Source organism: Schistocerca cancellata, chromosome 1 (assembly GCF_023864275.1).
Source record: "Schistocerca cancellata isolate TAMUIC-IGC-003103 chromosome 1, iqSchCanc2.1, whole genome shotgun sequence".
Taxonomy (NCBI): Eukaryota; Metazoa; Arthropoda; class Insecta; order Orthoptera; family Acrididae; genus Schistocerca; species Schistocerca cancellata.
The window spans coordinates 65,979,678-66,001,386 of record NC_064626.1 but is presented as its reverse complement, the minus strand read 5'-3'; the positions used below and the strand labels follow the sequence as shown (position 1 = coordinate 66,001,386).

Below are 21,709 nucleotides of genomic sequence, written 5' to 3'. Positions count from 1 at the left end.
ACGTGTTTTTTCTTCCCTTCTGCATTCTCCATCTCCTATGCTTCCTCTGCTTCAGTGTTTGAGATTCCTCCGTGTTTCTTCTTCCTACCTGTGTGCTTGCGATGGCTGGCTCACGTGATTGACATGTAACAGGTAATTGGGTAATGCATAATTCCCAGCCCCAGATCGACAGGTAGGATTCGCATGTATCCCCTGGTACAGGCTAAGACCGGGGAGAAGTGAATATCTAAGCTGTTACCTTCCCAAATTGCCAATTGGTCCCTCTGTCCAGAGTGCGGGAGGTGTTGTGACCTGAGGTGTGAAGAAGCACGTAAGGTAAATGAGCCCCTCCCTCCCCGCAATGAGCCGATTACCATCTCAGTTTACATCCACTAAACTTAAACGGAATGAGATTAAATATTCAAAGAATCTCCCAGCTGCAGCTCAGTTCCTCATGGTATCAGATAGTGAAGAGGTCAGTCCTTTTCTGTGGTTAATTTGTTTACTATTCAGGAAGGTGTTGATGCAATTGCAGGCCATGTGAAGTCTGGCTCTCATTTACGTAATAGAACTTTGCTTTTGGAAACAAATTGCGATTTTCAAGACCGACAACTGAGTACAGCTTCGCTCATCCACAGCTACCCCATTCGTGTTGAGGTTGACCTAATGCTGAATTGTTTACGTCATGTTATTCATACTCTAATGCTCGATGGTCTGACCCAGGGAGAAATACAGACTTGCCTCTCTGATCAGGGCGTCACTGCAGCCCATCAGGTAATGGAAAAGGTTGATAACAACCTTAGTGCCTACATGCACCCTCTTCCTCATGTTTGATAGAGTAGTGGATTCATCAAAGATCAAAGCAGACTATGAAGTCAGCACAGTCCAACTGTACATTCCAAACCCCCCTATGTGTTGTTACCAGTGTCAGCATTACAACCACACTCACATGTCATATAAAAACATGGCCAAATGTGGTACATATGGTAGGGATGCTTACTAGAGTGATTGCCTGCCTCTTTCTCCCTGCTGTATCATTTGCAATGCTGACCACGTAGCCTCATCCCAGGAATGTCCTGTGTATCTCAATGAGCGGGCCGTCCCGTGGATCCAGGTGAAGGAGAAAGTGCTTTATCCTGTTGCTTGCTTGTTGTTGGGAAGTCAAAAGCCCTGCATTTTACCACCTGGAACTTAAGTATCATCCTTGCTACACCTCGATCCATGGCGAACATGGCCATGCAGACTTCCAACCTCAAATTCAGCAGTGCGGTTGTAAAATCGCCATGGCCATAGCAGCATCTCCATCTCCTTCTCCTCAATATGCACAGCAAACAATGAGCGGGCCATTCAGGAGATCCAGGTGAAGGAGAAAGTGCTTTATCCTGTTGCTTGCTTGTTGTTGGGAAGTCAAAAGCCCTGCATTTTACCACCTGGCACTTAAGTATCATCCTTGCTACGCCTCGATCCATGGCGAACATGGCCATGCAGACTTCCAACCTCAAATTCAGCAGTGCGGTTGTAAAATCGCCATGGCCATAGCAGCATCTCCATCTCCTTCTCCTCAATATGCACAGCAAACAATGAGCGGGCCATCCAGGAGATCCAGGTGAAGGAGAAAGTGCTTTATCCTGTAGCTTGCTTGTTGTTGGGAAGTCAAAAGCCCTGCATTTTACCACCTGGCACTTAAGTATCATCCTTGCTACGCCTCGATCCATGGCGAACATGGCCATGCAGACTTCCAACCTCAAATTCAGCAGTGCGGTTGTAAAATCGCCATGGCCATAGCAGCATCTCCATCTCCTTCTCCTCAATATGCACAGCAAACAATGAGCGGGCCATCCAGGAGATCCAGGTGAAGGAGAAAGTGCCTTACCCTGTTGCTTGTTTGTTGTTGGGAAGTCAAAAGCCCTGCATTTTACCACCAGTATCATCCTTGCTATGCCTCAATCCATGGAGGACATGACCATGCAGACTTGCAACCTCAAATTCAGCAGTACGGTTGTAAAATCGCCATAGCCATGGTAGCATCTCCATCTCCTTCTCCTCCTCCATATGCACAGCAAACCACCAAACTTCATCCCTGGCAGCAAAATCACCTGCTTCACAACCAGCAGGCCGCAAAGGACAAAAGGAACACTCCCGCAAAGACTTATTAGATTTCTCGAGCCAACAAATGTCTGAGTCTTCATCTGCCAACCACAAAGGATCTAAGAAATCAAAGACAAATGGTCTTCTCCTTCCCCGACTCAGAGGTACTTTTCAGCAGTGTCGCCACATGACACCATCACCCCGCCGACCTCCATTTCACCTACGCGCATCACCTATCGGTTTTCTGTCCTGTAATCTGCAGGCTGACCCAGAGAGAATGTCGACACCTCTGTAGATCTCTAGGAATAGGATCCTCCTGGCTCTGTGCCCTTTAGAAGTGAGTGTTCAAAGATTGGCACTAAGCAGCCACGGACGTGAAAACACTTCATTTGTTCCCGTCTCTCCTTTCCCTGCCATGACTCTCCTCCAATGGAACGTTCCTGCCATTAGATCCAACAAGGAGGAATCACAACATCTGCATGTATTCTGTGTCAAGTCCTCGTGACTTTGACCTTTCGCATTTCCTTCTGGTCCACTTTTACCTTCCCCCAAAGGATGGCATTCCATCTCAGGGGGGTGTCAAGCTGCTTATCCGGGATAATGTTCACACTGTCAAACCATCTCACTGCACACTCAGCTGCAAGCTGTTGCAGTTCACATTATTCTTCCTCACTTCATCTTCTCTGTTGCAATATCTACATCCCTCCATCATTCATTGTCTTCAGGGCAGGCTACTTGCAGCTTATTGGTCACCCTTTTTTGCTGCTCAGTACCATCCCCTTTGGAGCACTTCCAGAACCTGTTCAAGAGGTGCCCTTACAGCTGACCTTCTCAATCAACTCAACCTCATTTGTCTTAACACTGGAGCACCAACGTTACTTTCAGACACCAAGCACACCTATTTCTATTTGGACCTCTTGTTCCGCACTGCCCAACTTGCTTGTCATCTCAAGTGGTCCATTCTCTCTGACATGTACTCGAGCGACCATTTCCCATGTGCCATACATTTGCTGACTCCTGCCCCACCTATACTATGTGATCAAAAGTATCCAGACACCTGGCTGAAAATGACTTACAAGTTCGTGGCATCATCCATCGGTAATGCTGGAATTCAGTATGGTGTTGGCCCACCCTTAGCCTTGATGACAGCTTTCACTCTCGCAGGCATATGTTCAATCAGGTGCTGGAAGGTTTCTTGGGGAATGGCAGACCATTCTTCACAGAGTGCTGCAGTAAGGACAGATATCGATGTCGGTCGGTGAGGCCTGGGACGAAGTCAGCATTCCAAAACATCTCAGAGGTGTTCTTTAGGGTTCAGGTCAGGACTCTGTGCAGGCCAGTCCATTACAGAGATGTTATTGTAGTGTAACCACTCCGCCACAGGCTGTGCATTTTGATTAGGTGCTCGATCGTGTTGTAAGACGCAATGCCATTCCCGAATTGCTCTTCAACAGTGGGAAGCAAGAAGGTGCTTAAAACATCAATGTAGGCCTGTGCTGTGATAGTTCCATGCAAAACAACGAGGGGTGCAAGCCCCCTCCATAAAAAATACGACCGCACCATAACACCACTGCCTCCGAATTATATTGTTGGCACTACACATGCTGGCAGATGAAGTTCCCTGGGCATTCGCCGTACCCACACCCTGTCACCGGATCACCACATTGTGTACTGTGATTCGTCACTCCACACAATGTTTTTCCACTGTTCAAACGTCCAATGTTTACGCCCCTTATGCCAAGCGAGTCATCGTTTGGCATTTACCGGCGTGATGTGTGGCTTATGAGCACCCGCTTGACCATGAAATCCAAGTTTTCTCACCTCCCACCTAACTGTCATAGTACTTGCAGTGTATCCTGATGCAGTTTGGAATTTCTGTGTCATGGTCTGGATAGATGTCTGCCTATTACACATTACTACCCTCTTCAACTCTTCCATCTGTCAGCGATCTCTGTCAGTCAACAGACGATATTGGCGTGTACTCTTTTGTCGTGTACTTGTCCTTTCACTATCACATCAGAAACAATGGACCTAGAGATGTTTAGGAGTGTGGAAATCTCAGGTACAGACATATGACACAAGTGACACCCAATCAACTGACCACGTTTGAAGTCCTTGAGATCCACAGAGCACCACATTCTGACCTCTCCTGATGTCTAATGACTTCTGAGGTCGCTCATAGGAAGTACCTTTCAGTAGGTGGCAGCACAATGCACTTAATACGAAAAACATATGTTTTTGGGGTGTCCGGATACTTTGGATCACATAGTGTATGTTTAAACCAGTTGACAGCTCTCTAAAGTCTACTGGGTCTTTACTCCTCCCTGGTGACCTTCAACAAATATTTCCCCATTTGTAATGTCTAGGTAGAATACCTTATAAGTGTTATCCTTACTGCTGCAGAATGTCCTCATCTTTACCGTGCTATGTCCCTTGGTGGACTGAGGGGTGCCAAAACTTGATTCATGCATAGAGATGTGCTCTCTGCGATTTTAACTGTCATCCTATGACAACGAACTGTATTTGTTATCAACAGATACATACCGGTACACAGTGGTGTCATATTCTCCGGGATAGCAAAACAACTAGCTGGATTTCTTTTAGTATTTCTTTTAACGGTTTCATTTCCTCTTCTGTCATGTGGGCAACTCCCAACGGCTCTCTGAGACCAAGGTCTGTTTCCAAATTTCTGGTCTGACCATAGCAGATGATGTGATTGTGGACCTTATTTCTATCTCCAACACCTTAGGCCACTATTTTGCAGAGATTTAGAGCTCCACTCACAATCAGCCTGTCTTCCTCAATCAGAAATGATTGCCGCCTTTACTGTGAGGGAGCTAGATCATGCCCTCACCTCACCCCGATCTTCTGTCCCAGGGCCAGACGATGTTCACATTCATATGTTGCAGCAACTCTCTCTTGCAAGCAATCACCTTCTCCTTCATACAATATATGATCAAAAGTACCCGGACACCCCCAAGAACATACTTTTTTCATATTAGGTGCATTGTGCTGCTAACTACTGCTAGGTACTCCATATCAGCGACCTCAGTAGCCACTAGACATTGTGAGAGAGCAGAATAGGGCATTCCGCGGAACTCATGGACTTCGAACATGGTCAGGTGTTTGGGTGTCACTTCTGTCATACGTCAGTTCGTGAGATTTCCACAGTCCTAAACATCCCTAGGGCCACTGTTTCTGATGTGATAGTGAAGTGGAAATGTGAATGGACACGTGCAGCACAAAAGCGTATATGCCGACCTCGTCTGTTGACTGACAGAGACTGCCGACAGTTGGAGAGGATCATAATGTGTAATAGGCAGACATCTGTCCAGACCATAACACAGGAATTCCAGGCTGCATCAGGATACACTGCAAGTACTATGACAGTTAGGCAGGAGGTGAGAAAACTTGGATTTCATGGTCTAGCGGCTGCTCATAAGCCACACATCACGCCAGTAAACGTCAGACAACGCCTCGCTTGGTGTAAGAAGTGTAAACATCAGACAGTTGAACCTGTAAAAACATTATGTTGAGTGACAAATCACGATACACAATGTGGCGATCCGATGGTAGGTTGTGGGTGTGGCGAATGTCTGGTGAACGTCATCTGCCAGTGTCTGTAGTGCCAATAGTAAAATTTGGAGGCGGTGTTGTTATGGTGTGGTCATGGTTTACATGGAGGGGGATTGCACCGCTTGTTGTTTTGCGTGACACTATCACAGCACAGGCCTACATTGATGTTTTATGCACCTTCTTGCTTCCCACTGTTGAAGAGCAATTTGGGGATGACGATTGCATCTTTCAACACGATCGAGCACCCGTTCCTAATGCACAGACTGTGGCAGAGTAGTTGCACGACAATAACATCCCTGTAATGGACTGGCCTGCACAGAGTCCTGACCTGAATCCTGTAGAACACCTTTGGGATGTTTTGGAACACCGACTTCGTGCCAGGCCCCGCCGACTGACATCGATACCTCTCCTCACTTCAGCACTCCGTGAAGAATGGGCTGCTATTCCCAAAGAAACCTTCCAGCACCTGACTGAACATATGCTTGCAAGAATGGAGGCTGTCATCAAGGCTAAGGGTGGGCTAACACCATATTGAATTCCAGCATTACCAATGGAGGGGGCCACAAACTTGTAAGTCATTTTCAGCCAGGTGTCCAGATACTTTTGATCACATAGTGTAGGTACAATCGCATTTGGGCAGATAGCATGTTTCCCAGGCACTGTCGTAGCCATACCTAAGCCCGGTATGCACAAACTATTAAGTCTCCACGTTCGTAAAATATGTGGAATCTAGGAATCCTACATACTCGGTTCGCTAGACAAACAATTAAGACAAACCGTATTAATGAATTTTATTATAAAATGAAAAGAGACAATACTTAACTTTGACAATTACATAGATGTGTAGCAAGCAAAGAGCGAAATGCAAAATAAGGATTTTCTTCAGTGTAGACAATCCAAAGTTGCTGCTATATAGGTGCCTAATCTTTAAGTTACTATTCAAATGGCTGTTTCCATTCGTTTGTGGCTCTTATGTCCTCTTCGCATAGAGGCCACTGCTGTCGTGTTGTCATCTTGGAGAGGGGTTGGTCAGCATGCTATTGGTTGATGTCTTCTCACGGCTATCTCTTCTCCATTGTTCCTGACTGGCGTGCCGGCGTTTGACTTTATGCTGTAACATTCCTCCCTCCCAAAGCAATGGAGCACCGTTGTATAAGGAGCCTTAGGGAAGGCAGGAGCATGGACACTCTGTGGGGCCTGAATCTGTGGCTGCAGGGGACGTCAGACTTCTGGTTGTCTGGTTGTCCCCCAGAAAATGCCCACAAGGGTATGCATCCACCTCCTGAGGCCCATACGCAGGTGTAGAAGGCGTCGGCTGCTGCGGCGTGTGCGGGTCCAGCTCCAACAAGGACAAGAAGAAACGAAGGCTCCGGCTTCATGGAGTCGTCCCATGGTGTCATGATGATGCCCTATGTTGGCTGCTGTGTCCCTGCAGTCCTCGGGATCCATGAATCTGGGGGAAGAGATACAGAAGGATCACCGTGCACATGACAGAGGTGAATCTGATTGTGATGTCGGCGCTGGGATCTGACTGGGCCTGAAATGAGATACATGCATGCGGGGTTCACTTTCAGATATTTCTCCAGCAGCTTAACTTCATGCTACATGCCACATTCTCGATGGTTGTGAAACCTTCACCACCTTGGCTTCGTATGGTGGCCCATGTTCATCTTGGGCTTCATTTGCTTCCTAAGGAAACTACTCTGGATTTGACCTATCGCCGCAAGTTTTTCGACCTTTGCACGAAACTTAGCGATAGGTCCTTGATGTACACTGATGGCTCTAAGACGGACTGTGGTGTTAGGTGTGCCTTCGTCATTGGCACCTACAGTTTTTGGTGTCAGCTTCTGGTCAAAATTTATAGCAAAACTCTTTGCTCTCTATCAGGCCATGCAGTACATATGACGATGCAGGATTTTCCATTGTGTTACATGCTCCAATTCCCTCAGTGCCTTCAGAGCCTCTGTGAGCTGTAAACAGCCCACCACTTAGTGCAACAGGTCCAAGAAATCTTCCACTTGTTCACTCTTGAGGGAGCCACTATGGTGTTTGTGTGGTTTCCTGGTCACTTTGGCCTGATGGGAAATGAGGGTGCTGACACTGCTGCCAAGGCTGCAGTCCTACCTTGGGCCGCTTGCTCTTCCATTCCTTCCAATGATCTCTTTGTTGCTGTCTTTTGGCAGGTGGTGTCACTTTAGGATCACTATTTTTCTTCCCTTCATGGGAACAAGCTCTGGGGAATTATACCTCTTCCAGCAACTTGCCCGACTCTCTCTCTCAGCTATCTCGCTGTGAGGAGATCATTTTAGCTGTGTTGCATATTGGGCATTGTTGTTTATCCATCATGGGCACTGTCAATTTAGCCATCATCATTTATTTGGTGGTGATCCCCAACTTCGTGTTCATAGACGTTAACCTTTGACAGTGTGCCACTTCCTGACCAAAAGCCCCTTTTTTGAACCACATATGTTCTACTGTCTGTTTGCCATGTAAGTTATCGGCCGTTTTAGCGAATGATGCTCGAGCTGTCAACCACATTTTATTTTTTATCTGTTTTAACAATGTGGAAAGGACGTATAATCTTTAGCTCAGGACCTTCGTTGCCTCTGTGGCACATTTTGTTTACCTTTCTCCGAGAGGAAGTTCTTATTTATAGCTTCTTTCCTTCCATCGATTGGGCTTAACATGTATTCACTTTTAACTTTTTCTTCTTAGTGTTCTAAGGTTATGACATGGACACATATGACATCAGTTGTTTTTGCACAAAACAAAACAGAAGTAAATATTAATAGTTGCATATGAAATTAAATTATGTTTGTGGATTGTCTTTATACTATCTTCTAAGATAATATCACACAGAAGTGCTTGGAAATGTCAGTGGTATACCTGTGAACTGACGTACTACTGGAGGTAGTGGTGGAACTGCAAACAGCAAAGTTCAGAGCAAGGTGGTTACCAGTGAATTCATGACCAGCTCAGGCGTATGCAAAAATGATGTCTTGGTCGTGAAGGGCAGTAACACTCCAATCAGAAACCAGTACAAAGCACAAGCCTTCGGCAGCTAAATGTAAAATATCAAGAGTAAGGCATTGAAATGCAGCTGGGTTGACTGAATGACGTATGGTGTATAGCTTCATATATTACTGGAGAATGATTGTCAGGCTGCCCAGTGCAAGTGCCATGCACGGGGAGAATTGTATGATGATGTCAACTTGGACACCTCTAAATCTTCTTCTTCTTCTTCTTCTTAGTCTTCTTTTTCCAGGATTAATTTCAGTCATCACTTGCAAATAAATTTTATTATGCTTTACTGGTTTCAACAAATTAATTTGTCATCTTCAGAAGCCTACAAAATTAGGGATATCATAAATCTTTAAATTTATGTGAAGTATAAATAGTATATTATATTATAGAAACTTTTTTAGTTCAGCAGACATAAACATTTCCTTCGTAGAAGGATAATGCGGTGGTATGTTCAGAAATTTACATATTCAGGTTGTATATGCTCCAGGATAACCGGGAAATCTGGGGAAACCTGGGAATTTTTTTATCTGGGAGAAAACCAAAAAATTTTTCATTGTTTTAGTCATTCATTAAATTTTTGCAATTTTAACTGGTAAGAACTGACAAACAGCAAAATGTGTCAAAGGCTTTAGGACAAAGACTATGGAATACATCATAACATCAAACTGCTTCCGATGAGCATGATGTCGCAACTGTTTACATTAAGTTCGGTTTGAGCAGTTGCCAGTGGGCTCATGCAGATGCGCAGTTGAGTTGTGTATGAGCAGTGCCTTCTCCCGCTTCTGGCTACGTGAAGTGTGTGTGCAGCAGTAGCAAGAAGCTGTTATGCTAAAGAGAAAATTTTTTCTGGCACACCCAAGCTGCGAGCGCAGAGCAGTCTGGGTTCTAGTGGGGAGGGGGTGCGGGGGGTAGTGACTAGTGTTTATGTTTACGGATTTTGCTGTTTCCTTATGTCCCTATTTCCTGTTCGTTTATAGTTCACGCGTCAAATGAAAAGAAAATGGATTTCTGTGGCCACGTGCTAAAATACATGCACATAATTACAGAAGACTGTTATCAGTTGCAGTTTTCTGATATTTTTTTTATTTTCACATTTTGGCAGTCAAGCATTAATCACCTTGCACAACAATGAAGTCATTTTTGTTGGTTTGCTAAATAAATGTGGCTTTTATTAATGTTTTCTGTGGATGCAATCAATTTACAAGAAACAAAGTGTTTCATTCCACACTATTGGCTACTTTCAATTGTTCACTGAATTTCAAGAGCACATGTTCATTTTCTGGCATGTTTGGCATTATGCCATAATAAAGAATCAAACATGAGGCAATGCAGTACTGTTACTTCAAGAAAACTTGCATCCTGAAAAGCGCAATAAGAAGGTTAATATCAGGTGGGGGCCTACTTCAATGTAAATCTGGACATATGAATGTGTTCTTTAAGCCAAATTATACATTTTGGTATGGTTTACGAAATTCCTTTGCTCTTGGAGTATCGTCTGATGTCCTATTTCTTTTAAGACATTGTGTAAGATCTCTTAATGCTATATGTGTACAAACATATGGACTTCGTACATCATTGTAGCTGCCCATGCGCAGTAACACCTCTTTTCTAATGCTCTCAGGCAGCTGCTGAAATTAATCTATTTCGAACAGGGGTTGGGAAAATATTACGAATGTTGGTTTGAAAAGCGTTACTTTCAAAGGAAATTTTCTTTTGTGCAAGATGAACTATGTTAGATGTGAAAATGAGCAATGAATTTCTTAAATTACAGAGCCTTTGACTCTCATTTAAAACATTTTCAGGAACAGCCGCTTAGAATAATTTCGAGCTCAGAGGACCAGACATTAATGTCATTGTTTAAAATTTTACTGGCACAATTGTGTGGTGTATCTTAAAGTGTAACACACACTAAAAAGACCAATGTTATATGTGAAAGCTTAACTTTTCTTGTAACTTATTTTCAAGACCATTATTATATGTGAAAGCTTAGATTTTCTTCTAGCTACATTATGTTCATCAATTTAAACCATTACTTTTTCCTATTTGTGTGTTCACGCTACTTAACAGTGATGTTGCTATTGGCTGACTACATCACATCCTATGCTCTGAATATCTGCTGTGATTGGCTGACGAGATCACGTGGCATGAACTATGATTGGCTAACAATAGGGTATTGCAGTCTCTGTTTCAATTCTTCGGAAACTAATGTGCTGTATTTGATGGAATTTGAATTTATACTTTCATAATATGAAACTATGCAATGTATCTTAATATGAAAATATGCAGAATACATGTTGCTGCACATCAAAGATCTTTCCAAAATGTGTGCGTTGCCCCCCCCCCCCCCCCCCCCCCCCCTCCAAAGTGCCAGGAGGTTCTCACTGGTGTACGAAACCTTTACCACTCATAGGATTGATGTTTTTAGAGCTCTGAGGGAAAATACGCTGTCGCTTATCATGCTTCACATTGGAAGAAGTGGATTTTCACATGGGAAAAAGTGCGTTTTTAGCTGGGAGATCCGAGAAAAGTACAGGACTTTATTTTTTCTTGTCCACTTATACATCCTGATATTGTGTGTGATTATTTTAAACATTCTTTGACAATTACAGTAACTGAATCACATATATGTGTCTGTTGTGCTAGCAGCAAGGAAGATGTTTTAAAGCTTACATAAAAATTATAACCAAGGCATCGCATAAAGAAGTTATAAACAATACATTTGAAAACACATGACACATAATTCTGATATATGAAAGGGACGGGCTAATTTTCTCTTTCTATAAGAAATTATATCCATTCAAAATAGCGTCTGTTTTTTAATGCAAGTTGATCATTCAACAAATTTTTGAATTTAGGTGAGAATGCTTATATGTTTCAAATTCTTCTAAAAGGTTTACTTTGTAACCCTTTCCAATTATATGCAAAATTTCTATGATAAGCAAGGATGGGGGAGAAAGTTTGTGTTTCTCTCTTTTGAGATGTTGTGCAAAAGTTGACTTATATGAACTCTGACCATCTTTGTTGAGAAAGTGCATGGCTGTCTGTTGTATATAAAAAGTTGGACATGCATTACATTGTACTTTATGTACTTCAGATTTGACAAAATTTTTGTTGGAGTTTTCTTATTATTATAAGGAGCAACTTGGTGGCATTATTGGTGGTAAAGGACACAGTGATGTCACATCATTTAAATAAATTATCTGTATAATATGAAATATTACCTAGAAATGGAATTTTAGTGTATTTCATAACAGTAACACCATTTTTATTAAGTGTAGAGGAATTTAGATTCTTGTTTGTTTTATTACTATGAAGCTTTTGTACAAAGTTTGCTTCATATTCATTATTTACTACTGTATGCTGTAAATTATTAAGTTTTGTAGAAACAGCAGAAGGTATTAGGGGCACCTGTGTGACACGGTCAATCATAATGTGAAAGAAGGCCAATTTGTGCCTAAAGGGGTGACAAGAAGAGCCATGAATGGTGTTACCTGTTGTGGTAGGTTTCCTCTAAATAGCGAGGTTAATTTTACCATCTGCTAAACATAGTTTCAGGTCCAGAAAACTTAGTGCATTATGTTGATTTTGTATTTCGAATGTAAATTTTACTTTATGAGGGTTGTACAAAAAGTAAGGTTCCAAATGAGCTACAGCCTAGAGGGAAGGTGTTAGGCTAAATCTAACAACATTGCCATGCACAGTGATTCCCCCACTCTCGAGCACACCCCTCTGCGATTCATTACATCGCTCAGTGTTGGCTTGGCAGCTGCCAGAGATGGATGTATTGATCGCTGCTCCCGCCAAGTTCGAGGTTTGAGTAGTAATCTGGTTTCTCCATGCAAGGAAGTTACCACCCATGGAGATTCATCGGCAACTGACTGAGGTTTATGGTGAAGAGTGCATGTCCATTCAGCACGCCTGCAAATGGTGGAGGGCTTTTGCTGTGGGTCGCACGGAAGTTCACGATAAAGAACGGAGTGGAAGACCTCCGATTTTGGATGCAATTGTCCAGGAGATCAACAGTGAGGTGCTCAAAGATAGGAGGGTCACTGTCTGTGAACTTGTTGAACACATTCCTGAAGCTTCCCGCGGCACAGTTGATAGAACTTTAACAGAAACGTTGGGTTATCGCAAGGTGTGTGATTGCTGGGTCCCCTGGATGCTGACTGATGGACACAAGCTGCAACGCCTTGACTGTGCTCACAAGTTTCTTCAACAATGAGAGGGGGGAGGCAACAAGGAGAAGTTGTTGGGCCCTATCGTCATGGAAGATGAAATGTGGGCGTTTCATTAAACCCCCAAAACAAAACAACAGTCTCATCAGTGGTGTCACTCCAGTTCACTGTCACCAAAGAAATTCAATGAAAGGTTATGGTGACTGTGTTTTGGGATCGGAAGGAGGTACTCCTCATTGATTTCATGCAACCTGGACTACAGTAAACTCAGATATTGTGAAACATTGACCTAACTCCAGCGAGCAATCCAGAATCCCGGAGAGGACGACTGACGGAGGGAGTAGTGCTTCTTCACGATAATTCTCGACCCTGCGTCACTTGTCAAACACAGGAGCTTTTGAAGAAATTTGAGTGGACTGTTATGCCCCATCCCCTGTACAGCCTGGACTTAGCCCCCAGCGATTATCACCTCTTCACCAAGCTAAAGGAAAACTTAGGTGGCAAGTGCTTCAAGAGTGACAATGAAGTCCGAGTACAGGTCACATTCTTCCTCAGTGGGTTGGCGGGAGACTTCTTCGACTTAGGAATACAAAAGCTGGAGCCTGTCTTCAAAACTGTGTCGATAAAAATGGAGACTATGTTGAAAAATAGACATAAGTGTAAGCTTTTCAACAATGTATAAATTATTAACAATAAACAATGTTTTCTATTTGTAAAAAATATGGGAACCTTACCTTTGGTACAACCTTAATAGGATGGAAGAAGTTAAGTGACTTACTAAGTGACCTGATGTCCTTCACATCTCCTTTTAATACAATGATGGTATTATCAACATACTGTCTGTAGAAGGACATGCTATTGGGAATGGGATGGGAATTTTAAAAAAAATTATTTCAAAATTATTAATGAAGATGCCAGCTAGAAATCCAGCAAGGCAGTTTTCCACAGCAAGGCCTTCATCTTGTTTTTATAGCTGACCACTGAAACTGAAGTACTTGTACTTTAGAATGATTCTCAAACATCTTATAAATTCTTTAATCTCATTTGAATTGAGTTTCTTGTACTAATTGAAATTGTCTTCAATAATATGGATTGTTTCGTCTGATGGAATGTTAGTGTAGAGATTTGTAATATCAAAAGATGTGAGTATATGACCAGGAGGAAAAGTGACTTTTTTAAGGAGTTAATCATCTCTTTTCTGTTTTCCACAGAGAATCACATTGTGTATGAATAGTATTTCTTGAGAGGAACTGGTAATTTCTTGAACAGGGAATATCCAGGGCAACCAATTTTGTTAACTATTGGACGAATAGGGCAATTATTTTTATGAACCTTACTTGCAGATGTAAAGTTAGTGTCTCAGGATTCATGGTTAGCAATCTAGCATGTTCTTTGTTGGGCAAGAGGGAGTTACAAGAATTAAAGCCGTATTTAAGCTCTTTAGTGAAGTTGATAGGGGGGTCATTACTAATGGTATGAATGTTGTTATTGAAAAAGAATTCTAATGTTTTATTTATATAGTCATTTTTATAAAAGATAACAGAAGAATTGCCTGTATCTGGTTTTATAATGAGAGCTACAGTTGCTGAAAATTACAGGCCTGAATAAAACAAGACCTCTAAGTTCTCTTGTTTATTGCCTGAGTCAACATCTGTGCTGTATGATATTAAATCCCCATCCGCAATATATGGCCAATAAGGTATCTGAATTGACAGGGTGGGGGAAGGGGTAATCACAGGATCCTCTTCAATGGCTTCCTGCATTTCATTGTCTATCCTAGTCTGGACCACTGGAGCTGTTACTGGCTGGCCATACCTGTATGTGGCACTGCTTTTCCTGGTGTCTATTGTTACGGGTGCTGAAATAGGCAGTGGGGGGGGGGGGGGGGGGGGGGGAGAGTTAGTTTAAAATTCGAGTGTGGCCCTGCCCACCAAGTGAGTTCCATCCTCTGCAGATAGTCACAGCACATTTGTATTGCCACTGTGTAGCCTGGTTGCCATGTTGTGTGAGGGCAGATCAGTTGTGTGCCTATTTGTTTTGTTTTCCTGGAACTTCTCCCTAGTACTGCAGCATTGGAGGCTCTGCTTAGCTGAGATGGGAGAGCTCTCTGTACTGAATGACACGGCCTGAGCTGGTTCCTGTGGCAGACGAGCTTTTATTACCCAGTGATGATGTCAAAAAGCTTTCAACACTGTGTCAGGCAACAATGCGTGGCGTCCAGCCTGTTCTCCAGCCAAAGGAGTGAACACTGAGCAGGTAGCCCATACAGTTAATATGCCATTTATTGCCACACGCTGTGGGCTTGCTGTTTTGGATACATAATGTTGAAAAGGGTACACAGTCTGTGCCTGTGCAAAATTTGAACCAGCCTGCATCTGTTTACATGGGTAAAATGGTCTGTAGCCAAGAAGTGGGTCAGAACTTCACTGGGTGAGGATTCCACTGTTGCCTTCCGTCTTTGTGTCTTGAAAGTTCTGACCATCCGTTCCATCTCGTGAGTTAGATGCTAGATGGAATGGATTGGTGATTAGATGTTTGGTGCCATTTCTGCCACAGAATTGTTTAAATGCTGTCACAGAATTGTTTAAATACTGAGGCTACAGATTAGGGATCATTATTGAAAACAAGTGTTTGAGAGATCATTATTGAAAACAGGTGTTTCAGAATCAACGTCGGTTGTTAAAGTGTCACTAGGGCCTGGATTGTGGCTGCTGCAGAAATGTTCAACATTCTCATGAAGTAGAGGAAATATGGGAGTGAGTGCTCACTATGAGCACATTGCTCCCTGGAATGGGCCTGTGAAATCAGTATGCATGTGTACCTGGGGTGCTCAAGTTTTGGCCAAGGATAATAACGCGGTGCTGGTGCCCATTGATTGTGAGCATAAGTGTTGCAGACTCAAATGTTGTGCTGTATTCATACCGTGCCAGTCATACATCTAAGACATCCCCTACTGTGAGACGTGGGGCAGCTGCAGAATGTGAGGGTGGAGTGGGAGTTGAATCACAACTTGACATTTTTGGCCGTTTGCTGAGGTGTTATGGCCATCCCTGTTGTATGGGCAACAATACCCTATATAGGTTTGAATTTTACTCTGTAACTGTTTCCACGTTGTGCGCAGTGATTGTGAACTCATTGAGGGATTGGTGGAGGTTGTCATCTATTGCAAAACTAATGATTTCGTATCAGTCAAACTCACTGTCGGGGCCAATGGGCAGAAGTGACTGTTTGCATGCTGAGTGGTCAGTTGGTAATATGTATCGAAATTATAACTGCTGAGGTATAAGATTCACCCTCACAATCAACGAGTTGTTCTGTCTGATAGCTTGGAATGCAGAGCAAAATGGACAATCAGCTGTTTGTGGTTAGTGATAAACTGATATTTTGCATGGTACAAGAAGATGTGGAAATTTTTTATCCTGTAGATAATGACTAGGCCTTTTTGTCTATCTGAAAACAATTTGCCTGGAATGCTGTAAGTGTTTTTATACAAAGGCTATCAGCTGCTCTGTGCCATCTGTATGCTTATGTGGGAGCACTGGCTTAATTCTGAATTGCAAAAGTGTCTGTTGTTTAATACTTGCCAGGCTTGAGTGTGACTAAGCATGGCATGGCATATTCTTATTATAATTCTGAGAAAGCTTTCTAACACTCAGTGAAGAACTAATTTAGTGGGTACACGACTGCATGGGGAATGAATTTGTTGTAATAATTTATCTTGCCTAGAAATTATTGTGATTATATTAGATTTCAAGATGCTTGTAGTTTATTTATGATATTCACATCCTCTGCTGTTGGTTTAAGCCCGTTGGTACAGAGGATATGACCCAAAGGCTTTTGCTCTGTTATGAACACTCACAGTTGTCTAGGTGGCACTGCGAACCAGTTTCTTGTAGTTGCATGAACAAGTAGTCACTTGCATCTTGGCTAGGTGTTATCTGTGCCTTGGACCAAACAATGTGATACCATCAAGGTAACTTAAACAGGTTGACACATCCTGCATTAGCTGCTCGGGAAATAACTCTGCATATTTTGCAGGGTGCTTGTAATCTCAAATGGCAATCAATTGAATCTTTACATACTGAAAGATGTGTTAAGAATAAAAATGTTTTTAGATTCTTTATCCAATGAGAGCTGCAGATAGATGTTGGCGAGATCTACTAAAAATGTTGGTCTGTGTGACACTTACTTATAACATACTTTAACTCTTATTTGGCACTTCAGTTGGGTCTGTTAACCACTGTACTATACGGCTTACTTTTGGGCTCATTGAAGTCATGGGGCTCCAGTGAGTTGGTACACATACCAGTTAATTAGTGACAGTGCTGCTCCTGTCTCCTGTTGGCACTTGATTGCTTGATATTTAATTCCATGCTGGGCCATCAGTGCAGTAGGTGACCCGTTCGTTGGCACATCAAGCCTTATAACATGGAAATGTTGCAGTGTGGTGATGCTACCAGCCTCTTGCTCATACAGACGCTGACAGGATGGCACGGCTTGTGACAGATGCCATGATTCACATTGTGATGTTGACATTGGTTACATTCATGCTTGCATATAGCAATTGTGTAATGATTTACAAACTCTGTAAGTATGGGGAGGGAAGACAATCCAGAGACAGCTGTGATGTGCTACATTCATTGAGAAACAACAGTGACCTTCACACTTTTAAATATTCATGTGTGTAGGCAGACTAATTATGGAAAACATTGATGATGAAGACTCGTACTTGTCGTCAGTTAAACAACATTGAACATTTAGTAGATCGACACTGATCAGGTGAAACAATTTTGTTATCCTGGAAGTATAATCACAGGGGGCAATAGATGCTTAATGGATGTGAAGTGAAGGATTGCATTGGCAAAACACATTTATGACAAAGAAAAAAATTTAAGCAGCGAACATATGAGTATAGGGATCAGAAAATCCATTGCAAAATCATTTGTATGGAGTACACTACTCCATGGAAGTGAAAGTTGAGCTGTGGGTAAACCAGAAAGTAATGGTCTTGAAGTTTCTGAAATGTGGATATGGTGGAAAATGACAAGAGGAATCTGGGCAGAAAGAAAAACCGACCTGGTAGTCTTAAGGGAAGTAAACAAAGAGAGAAGATTATTAAAGAAAATGGAAAGGAGAAAAATAAAATTTATTGGACGTGTCATCAGACAGAACACCTTCATCATTAGTATTTCTGATGGGAAAGTGCTGGGAAAGAAAGGAAGAAGATGACCTTGTATGAAATACTTGGAAGGCATCGAGAAAAGGATAGGATGTGACAGTTACATGAAACTGATGACAGTTATATGAAACTGAAATGAACAACCAATGACAGATGAGACAGGTTGGATTGATGAGGCATTAGCCTTCAGAATATGCTGCATGGGTGCACCTATTTCAAAAAATTGTACTAGTTGAAGAATCACTTCCAAAGATGGATCTGAAAAAGGTAATGGTGTGGATCAAACCTGCTTTCCTGGAGGCAGTCGGACAGTGCCCACAAAGTTACAATTTCTAGCAAGCCTTGCAGTTCCATGGCCAAGGATGCATATGATTGATCTGGCTGTTATGCATTGGTTATACTAGAGACTAGATGCAGTAAAGTGATATGTTGCCGAAAATGGTCAGTCAACAAATTTCAAGCTGTAGAAAAAGACAATTTGGTGGGCTCAGCTGTAGGCTGCAAATTTCAGAACAAGTTCATACGAGCTTCTGTTTGAAGACAACAGCATAGAACTTTGCTGATCTTAATTGGAAATGTTACTCACCTTGCATTATAAAAGTAAATGTAGTAGATACGTGTCCCAAGTTTCCTAACTCTCCTCAAAAGGGATGAAAGGCACCAGATGTGGACTTGCCACTGCTGCTCGCTGTTATTGCTGCACTAGAACCTGCATCAGTTACATGTTTTCTTGCTTCTGCTGCCACAGCTATTTTTCATAGAGCTCCATTTGCTGCTTCCACAACTTGAGAATTTCTGGGCCAATGTTGCCACTGTCCACACTCTGTGAGTAAGTGTCTCATTGCCAAGATGCTAACTGCTGACATATTATCACAAAGAATTGGTTGCCAAGATGCTAACTGCCAAGATAGTATCACAAAGAATTGGTTGGTAACAGCAGAATTATTGCTGCGAGCAGACAGACTATTGAAGGTAGAAGCAGAGCTGTAATCAGGAAAGTTCAGAGTGGTAGGGCTACAGTTGAGCTCACAACTAACCCAGGTGGTTTCAATAATAGTGTATTGATTCACGAATGGTTGTTTTTGTTGTTGTTGTGGTCTTCAGTCCCGGTTTGATGCAGCTCTCCATGCTACCCTATCCTGTGCAAGATTCTTCATCTCGAAGTACCTACTGCAAACTGCATTCTTCTGAATCTGCTTAGTGTATTCATCTCTTGGTCTCCCTCTACCATTTTTACCCTCCACACTGCCCTCCAATACTAAATTGGTGATCCCTAGATGCCTCAGAACATGGCCTACCAACTGATCCCTTCTTCTAGACAAGTTGTGCCACAAATTCCTCTTCTCCCCAATTCTATTTAGTACCTCCTCATTAGTTACGTGATCTGTCCATCTAATCTTCAGCAAGAGTAGCACCACATTTCGAAAGCCTCTTTTCTCTTCTTGTCTAAACTATTTATCATCCATGTTTCACTTCCATACATGGCTACACTCAATACAAATACTTCCAGAAAAGACTTCGTGACACTTAAACCTATACTTGATGTTAACAAAATTCTCTTCTTCAGAAATGCTTTCCTTGCCATTGCCAGTCTACATTTTATATCCTCTCTACTTCGACCATCATCAGTTATTTTGCTCCCCAAATAGCAAAACTTGTAGATATTTTAAGTATCTCATTTCCTAATTTAATTCCCTCAGCATCACTGATTTAATTTGACTACATTCCATTATCCTCATTTTGCATTTGTCGATTTTTCATTTTATAGCATCCTTTCAAGATACTGTCCATTCCATTCAACTGCTCTTCCAGGTCCTCTGCTGTCTCCTTCAGAATTACAATGTCGTTGGCAAACCTCAAAGTTTTTGTTTGTTCTCCATGGACTTCCTACTCCAATTTTTGCTTTTGTTTCCTTAACTGCTTGCTCAATATACAGATTAAATAACATCAATGACAGGCTACAACCATGTCTCACTCCCTTCTCAACCACTGCTTCCCTTTCATGCACATTGACTCTTATAGCTGCCATCTGGTGTCTGTACAAATTGTAAATAGCCTTTCGTTCCTTGTATTTGACTCCTGCCACCTTCATAATTTGAAAGAGAATATTCCAGTCAACATTGTCAAAAGCTTTCTCTGGGTCTGCAAATGCTAGAAAGGTAGCTTTGCCTTCCCTTAATCTATCTTCTAAGATAAGTCGTGGGGTCACTATTGCCTCACATGTTCCAACATTTCTACGGAATCCAAACTTATCTTCTCCAAGAGCAGCTTCTACCAGTTTTTCCATTCGTCTGTAAAAAAATCGTGTTAGTGTTTCGCAGCTGTGATTTATTAAACTGATAGTTTGGTAATTTTCACACCTGTCAACACCTGCTTTCTTTGGGATTGGAACTATTATATTCTTCTTGAAGTCTGAGGGTATTTTGCCTGTCTCATACATCTTGCTCATCAGATGGTAGAGTTTTGTCAGGACTGGCTCTCCCAAGACCATCAGTAGTTCTAATGGAATGTTGTCTACTCCTGGGGCCTTGTTTCGACTCAGGTTTTTCAGTGCTCTGTCAAACTCTTCACGCAGTGTCATATCTCCCATTTCATCTTCATCTACATCCTCTTCCACTTCCATAATATTGCCCTCCAGTACATTGCCCTTGTATAGACCCTCTATGTACTCCTTCCACCTTGCTGCTTTCCCTTCTTTGCTTAGAACTGGTTTTCCATCTGAGCTCTTAATATTCATACAAGTGGTTCTCTTTTCTCCAAAGGTCTCTTTAATTTTTCTATAGGCAGTATCTGTCATACCCTAGTGATATATGCCTCAACATCTTTACATTTGTCTTCTAGCCATCCCTGCTTAGCCATTTTGCACTTCCTGTCGATCTCATTTTTGAGAAGTTCGTATTCCTTTTTGCCTGCTTCATTTACTGCATTTTTATATTTTCTCCTTTCATCAGTTAAATTCAATATCTCTTCTGTTACCCAAGGATTTATACTAGCCCTTGTCTTTTCACCTATTATGCAAAGTGTTTGGCAGTTGAGGTATTTCTTGTCAGGCACTCAAGTGTTCCGTGACGAGCATATGGCCTAGTGTTTTTATGAAATTATGACGCTTTTGGTTTTTACTGTTATTTGATCGCTGAACAATAGCAGTATCTATGCTGGCCATAGTCAATATTGCATGAGTTGCAGCTTACATCATAAATTGCTGACAGCTCATCTCCAATGTCAGTTCCACCTTTCGTGGAATTATAAAACATGTTTATCTCTGGTTTGTTCTGTTGATTCATCAATTTTAGCATTGTGGTGAAGACTAGACATGAGCAAAACAACTTTGTTTTTGTTTCCTATGTGAGAAACAAGTGTAATATCCTTTTGCAAACTGAACTTAGATGAGCAGATTTCTCTACCACGAGTTTTGGAAAATTCAGAAGGAATTTGCCCATTGTTGCCACAGAAGTTAGCTTGTGTTCTTTCAGGAGATGTGACACTGGTTCATAGCTCGTAAACCAATTATCAAAAGTCACATTACGGCTTGTCTTTAAAAAGGGTTGCACCAGCTGATTCACCACATCAAATGGTTTATTACTCAGTGAAAACGGTCCATCTGGTTGCTCCGCAGCATATATTTCGAGGTTGAAGATATAGAAATTCTTTGTATCGACCAAGGCAAATATTTTTACGCCATATTTGG

At 42.2% G+C, this 21,709-nt stretch overlaps 1 protein-coding gene across 1 annotated transcript in view; it reads left to right on the top strand.

Annotated features, from left to right (window-relative positions):
- Nucleotides 1-21,709, top strand: part of LOC126165048 (uncharacterized) — a 309,283-nt gene that overhangs the window by 136,361 nt on the left and 151,213 nt on the right. The gene's annotated exons all lie outside the window — the stretch shown is intronic.